Raw genomic sequence first — 6,000 nt, forward strand, 5'->3', positions numbered from 1 at the left:
CAAACCACATGCTTTTCTGACGGGTGACCCACTCTGTGGGGCACACAGGGCATTTTGACTTCGCGAATACAGTGACACTGGGCAGGAGCCAGGTCTCTTCAGAAATCAAACCGCACAGGTTCACATGCCACCAGGGACTGCTGGAATGCTGCTTTGTTTTGGGCTCTGAATTTATAGTCCAACCCTCCTTCCCCACCCCCTGGAACTTGATTTATTATTGTGCAGACCCAGTGGCTTTCCTCCAACTTTATTTCTTTCTTCAGAAGTAAACAAGGATTTTACAGCTCCATAACCTCCCCAAAGTTTGTTTGTTCTTCCCTCCGTACAGTGCTGGCCATGTTTGTTCCCTGGGAAAGTCTCTTCTCTAATTATTTTCACATTTCGACAGCTTTTGTTTCTTCTTCTTTTCTGGAGGTTTATAAAAATTCTGATGGTGGATTTGCTTCAGGCTAAATTTTACCCGTAAACATTTTCTCCTAGGCACACAGGAGCCATGGTGACTAGGGGCCATGTTGCCTTTTCTTATTGTATAACATGTCAGAAGGAAAATCAAAAATCCTGAAGTCCTTCTTTGGATGGCTGGGGGTAAAATATGGAAATTGGTAAAACAAGGAAATTCTGCTAATCTTGTACAAGGAACCTTTGACAACATCATATATGCAAGGCTCAGCTGAGAAAAAAGGCTGTCTCCATGACTGACTTTTCATTTTAAGGTGGGATCTTTCTGACTCCAAGCACAGGTAGACATTTGGTTCATTTTAAGGAAGTAAGAATTTAGAAAACCAAAGGTTAATATATCTCAGCAGAATATTGAATTATGGGATGGATAATGGCTTGTTCTAACTAAAAGGTGTGAATCTAATCTTGATGTTTGTGTATTCGGTTTGAAGGATGAAGAATCTTTTTCTAACAATTGCAGTTGTTGGTTCTAAGTGAAATTGAGTCTCAAAAGGATGATGTGTTCTTTGTTTCTCTCATCCTATATGGCCTTAAGTGTCTTGCTTTTTTCAATGCAACCTCTCGCTTTCACTTGCTCCGATACTATTACTGCCTATGGCTCCAAAGTCTCAGATCCATGTGTTCAGCCAGCTATTGCGTATGACAAGAACATCAAGCCCAATGGTCTGAAATGGAATCTGTGATCTCTCCCTCAATTGCACTCCCCACCAAATCCTCCACCTCAATGAGTGCCGCTCTCATGCACTAGGGCACCTCGACTAACGACTCATCCGAACTTCTCTCTCTCTTATCAAAACAGGCTTTGAGTTCTGTTCATTCTGCTTGCCCAATGTCTCTTGCAGTAGTTCACTTCTCTCCTTTCCCACAGTGATTTGCCTCATTCAGACTTTTATTACCTCATATGTAGACCACTGTTATAGTCTCCTTGTTGGTCTCTGTTACAGTCTAAATGTTTGTGTCCCCTCAAAAGCATATGTTGAAATCCTAACACACAATGTGATAGTATTAGGAGGAAGAACCCCCATGAATGGAATTAGTGCCTTTACAGAAGAAAAGTCTCCAGAGAACTCTGTAGCACCTTCCACCACATGAGGACACAGTGAGAAGTCCACAATGTGCATCTCAGAGGGCCTTCACTAGAACACCATCATGGCCACCTTGATCTTGGACTTCCAGCCTCTAGAAACATGAGTAATACATTTTGTTGTTTATAAGCTATCCAGTCTGTAGCATTTGTTGTAGCAGCTCAAATGGACTAAGAGAGTCTGCTTGAAAATCTCACTCCCCCACCTCCATTACGAGGAACACCTCCTGAGCTGTAAGAGTATTCAGAACATAGGATCATTCATTGCTTCCCTGCTTAGGTATCACTTATGTTGCTCTTGCCCCATTGTCCACACAGGCTGGTCCAGGCCCTGGAGCATGGCATTTAGTGCCCTATGTGAGCCAGTTTCAGCCATCTCTCCAGGCTCGTTCTTTGCTACTCAATGTCCACATACAGCCTCCCATCCTGTGGCTAACTAGTCCCCCCACAATGCCATGCTCTGCCATGCTTCATGATGCTCCTTGACTTAGAGTGCTCTTCTGTCCATTCTCTAGCTGGCAAAAACCCATTAAACCCTGAAGGTCCAAATCAAAAATTAGCTCCTCTATCTAACTATGTAACTTTTCCAAATTCTCCTAAGCAGTATCTCTTGTTCTCTCTGTATTTCCAAAGCAGCTTGTACCCATCTTTACACTACATTTTTGCCTTGGCCTAACCTTACCCAAAGTAAGGAGTACAGGGTCTGAGTTCTTCTTACCTTCACTTCCCTTCTACGTAGCACAGTCTGGCCTATGAGAGGGACTATGGACTGAATTGTGTTCTATTCATTCAAGTTTATATGCTGAAGCCCTAGCCCCTCAGTGTGATAGTATTGAAGATGGGGCCAGTGGAAGGTAATTATGTTTAAATGAGGTCATGAGGATGAGGCCCTCATGAAAGGATTAGAATGCTTACAAGAGAAGACACAAGAAAGCTTGCTTGCTCTCTTTTTGTCTCTTTTTTTCTCAACATGTAAGGGCATAGGGAAAAGGCAGCAGTCTGCAAGCCAGGAAGAGAGCCCTCACTGGGGAATGAAATCAGCCAGCACTTTGAGCTTAAACTTCTAATCTTCAGAACTATGAGAAATAATTCCTGTTGTTGAAGCCACTCCGTCTTTGTATTCTGTTACGGCAGCCCAAGCTGACTAAGACAAGAAGTGTTAGTGAGGCTGTTTCAAGGGAGACCTCCCCTTGTCCTACATTTTGGGATGTACCTGTGGTGGTAAGGGTAGAAACATGGCTTTCATACTTGTTTGGATGACTATTTACAAAGCTTTGATTCAAGTTGAGGGGAGACTGAAACTCTGAATGGCAAAGGGCAGAGGCTGCTTTCATAGGCTGCAGTGTGTCCCCTTCAGACTCCTCCTGGCAGAATAAAGGAGAAATAGTCTTGGGTCTCATCTAACTTCAGGTTCCATGCACAGTCTGTAAACCTCCTGCTGCCATGACCCCTACCATCTTGGACCCTCCCACCTATGTTCCAAGCCTGAACTTAGGAATTGAACTGGGGGCCATCTCACTCAGGGTCCTTCCTCCCTCAACTCTAGTTGGTTGCAACTAGGTCTGGTACTTCCCGGACCTAGTTGCTGTCGCACATGAGGAAATCCCTGCGTACCTCAAGGATGATCTCACTTTTGCCTATTGTCATGTTTTTGGAATAGGGCAGCATAGAGGCTCTGAGGTTGAGGGTAGTGTCCCCTCTCCTACGACGTGAATGAGACAGGAAAGACTCTAGATGTGAGAGGCCTAAACTACAGAGCTGTATTCACCCATTCAACTAACTTTTCAGAAAATGTACTATGTTCCAGGGATTAGAGCTAGATGATGAATAAACAAAGATGAGTTTAAACAGCATCCTTGTTTTAGAAGCACTCTTGACTCAGCATGGGAGGTTCTCCTCTAAGGTCTGCCTGTTTTCAGCCTCAGCCTGAGGACCAGGAAATCTGTGCTCAAAGTTAGGGTACACATACAGGATGGATAGGGCTGGGCTAGGATAGGGAAAAGAGACAACTGAAGATCAAACCCAAGAAGATCTTGCCATTGTCCAGGGTCTTTATTCTCTCTGGTTCTCTGTTCCCTTCTCTTTAAAGTAGTATTCTCATCCTTCTTGATTATGAGAACCTGCTATGTGGAGCCCTAGATCAAGACTAGAGATGCAGACATTCACTTAGTACAACACTTATCACACTATAGATGGTCAATAAATATTGGATGAATAAATGAATGGTTCTGCTCTCAGCCTTATAGGCAAAGACAATTTCTAGAGTGTTTGCTGTACTTTACCTAGGCCCTGTATACAGCATGGCATATACAACCACAGACAACAGGACTAGGTAGCATGAGCTGAGGCTGCGTATGGGGCAGGTGGTTTACTTTTTGTCTCCACTGGAGGGAAAGTTCAGGGATGCTGGAGAGAGCTCAGAGAAGTGCTTAGGAAATGATGGACCATATACTCTTTTACTATTAATATTATCAAAGTATAATTGACACACAAGATTCTGTTAGTTTTATGTGTACATATATATGTTGGGTGTATAGATAGTTACAAGTGTTATAGTTTCTTGCTGAATTCACATCATTGTTCTCTAATGCTCATCTTTGTCTTTCATTACAATCTTTGTTTTAAAGTCTATTTTGTCTGATACAGGTATAGTTACCTCAGCTTTCTTTTGTTTTTTATGTGCATAAAACATCGTTTTCCATTCCTTCACTTTCAGTCCATGTGTTTTAACACCTGAGGTGAGTCACTTGTAGGTAGCGTATAAATAGGTCTTTTTTTTATCCATTCAGCCACTCTAAGCCTTTTGATTAGAGAATTGAGTCCATTTACATTTAAAGTAATTTCTATTAGGTATGTGTTTATTGTCTTGTGTTGTTTTCTGGATCTTTTTTAGTTTCACTTTTCCTTTCTTCTTATCTCACTTGTCTCCCTTGTGGTCTGATGACTTTCTGTAATATTGCTTAGATTTCTTTCTCATTCTTTTGGGTATCATAGGGTTTTTTGTTTTGTTTTGTTTTGTTTTTACCAGTACAGAGATCTTTTATTTTTTCACATTATCATGCCATGAATTCATAGAGAATGCATTCCAGCAGCTCAGGCTCTTTTCCATTGGTTCTCACGAAGTGTGTTTCTCTGGGTGGAGCAGGCTGATGCCTCAGTTGAACCTAGGTATCTCTTTGGCTTTCTCTCTTTTTTTTTTTTTATCATTTTCCTTCCCATATTTCGGGATGCTATCTCAGCTATTAGAGTGCTTAGTATGCTCAATAAGTACTTAATTCTCTTGGAAATAATCTTGCCCTTAACTTGTTTATTCACAACAATGTCTACTGCATGCTGGGTGACACTGTAGACTCTTACAGTTTTGCCATGAGAACATTTGTAGGGCATTCCTCTTTGAACAGTACCCATTCCTCTGATGTCTACAATATCACCTTTCTTGTAGATTCACATATATGTGGCCAAAGGAACAACTCCATGTTTCCTAAAAGGCCTAGAGAACATACAGTGGGTGCCTTTCCTCTTTCCCTTTGTGTTAGTCATTTTGACAAATTACTGGAAGACGGCAGTTTCAGCCAAAAGAGCTGGGTATTGTAAGTTTCACTTTGTGGTTACCTTGAGGCTCACATATAATAGCATGTACCTATACACATATGTATTTATATATATAATTATACATAAAAAATGATCTATTTTTAAATTTTGAGCACATTAGTTGTAACACAGTCTAAACCTCTGCATCTTCACTCCCTCTGCCACATTTTGTTTTTGATATCACATTTTACAATCTCTTTTTATTTTTTAGATCCCTTATCTAATTACTGTAATTACAATTATTTATATTTGTCTTTTAGCCTTCATACTCACTTTATTGCTGATTAATCTACTAAATGAAGTAAATCTACTTCATTTACTATATCTTTACCTCTACCAGCGAGCTGTTTACTTTTATATTTTTTTCTAGTTACTAGTTAGTGCCTTTTCAGCTTAAAGAAACATTTAAAATTTAATATTTGTTATAAGACAAGTGTAGTGGTGATGAAATTCCTTTAGATTTTGCTTATCTGAAAAACTATCTCAACTTTAGTTCTGAATGACAACCATGCGAATAGAATATTCTTGGTTGAAAGTTTTTTCCTTTTAGCACTTTGAATATATTATGCCACTCCATATTGGCCTACAAACTTTCTGCTGAGAAATCTGCTGATAGTTTTATGGGGATTCTCTAGATGTAACAAATTGTTTTTCTCTTGCTGCTTTTAAGATTCTATTTTTAACTTTTGACATTTTAATTATAATGTGTCTCTTTTTGGGTTCCTTTTGCTTGGAACTCTATGGGCTTCCTGGATCTGAATGTCTGTTTCCTTTGCCAGGTTAGGAAAATTTCAGCCATTAATCCTTCAAGTAAGTTTTCTGAACTTTCTATCTCTCTTCTCCTTTTAGAATCCCTAAAATGAAAA

General features: G+C 40.2%; 1 pseudogene; it reads right to left on the reverse strand.

The window, feature by feature from the left end:
• Positions 1-4,599: 4,599 nt before the first annotated feature.
• Positions 4,600-5,083, reverse strand: LOC129069858 (60S ribosomal protein L21-like; annotated as a pseudogene).
• Between the last annotated feature and the right edge of the window lie 917 nt (positions 5,084-6,000).

The sequence above is a fragment of the Pteronotus mesoamericanus genome, unplaced genomic scaffold (assembly GCF_021234165.1).
Source record: "Pteronotus mesoamericanus isolate MK-2021 breed Mesoamerican mustached bat unplaced genomic scaffold, CSHL_Meso_final contig_105, whole genome shotgun sequence".
Classification (NCBI taxonomy): Eukaryota; Metazoa; Chordata; class Mammalia; order Chiroptera; family Mormoopidae; genus Pteronotus; species Pteronotus mesoamericanus.